This window comes from Condylura cristata, unplaced genomic scaffold (assembly GCF_000260355.1).
Source record: "Condylura cristata isolate star-nosed mole 26May11 unplaced genomic scaffold, ConCri1.0 scaffold00073, whole genome shotgun sequence".
Lineage (NCBI taxonomy): Eukaryota > Metazoa > Chordata > Mammalia > Eulipotyphla > Talpidae > Condylura > Condylura cristata.
This window is the reverse complement of record NW_004567174.1, coordinates 317,837-318,296: the sequence shown is the minus strand read 5'-3', so window position 1 is coordinate 318,296 and position 460 is coordinate 317,837.

Sequence of the window (460 nt, the reverse complement as noted above, 5' to 3'; positions counted from 1 at the left end):
CCGTCCTGCCCTGGGGCTTGGGGGCACGGCCCTCTGCACCCCGGGAGCCGCCGGCCTGCGGTCACAGCAACAGGGAGGGCCAGCCTGCAGGTCCAGGTGTCTGCCAGGGCAGAGAGGGACCCGGGGTCCCCTGAGCCTCCCCCGAGCTCTGCTCCCCCAGGTCTGATGCCAGACCCCAGGTGGCCCGTGTGGGGGCGGGGTGAGGACTGACCCCCAACCTGGGGGGGCAACCCGCATGTGCTCCCCACCCACCCCAGGGTGCAAGACAGGCCAGCAGGGGAGGGCCTGGACAGGCCGCCCGGCCCGCACCCACCTGCACCCGCCAGCCGGCGTGCCCAGACTCCACTTGGGGAGCGGCCCGGGAGCCCCGCCCCGGAGCAAGGCCCAGCTGGGTGGGCGGAGCTCTGTGGGCAGCGGGGCCCTTGGCCGGAGCGGGCAGCTCTTCCAGGCCCTGGGAGCC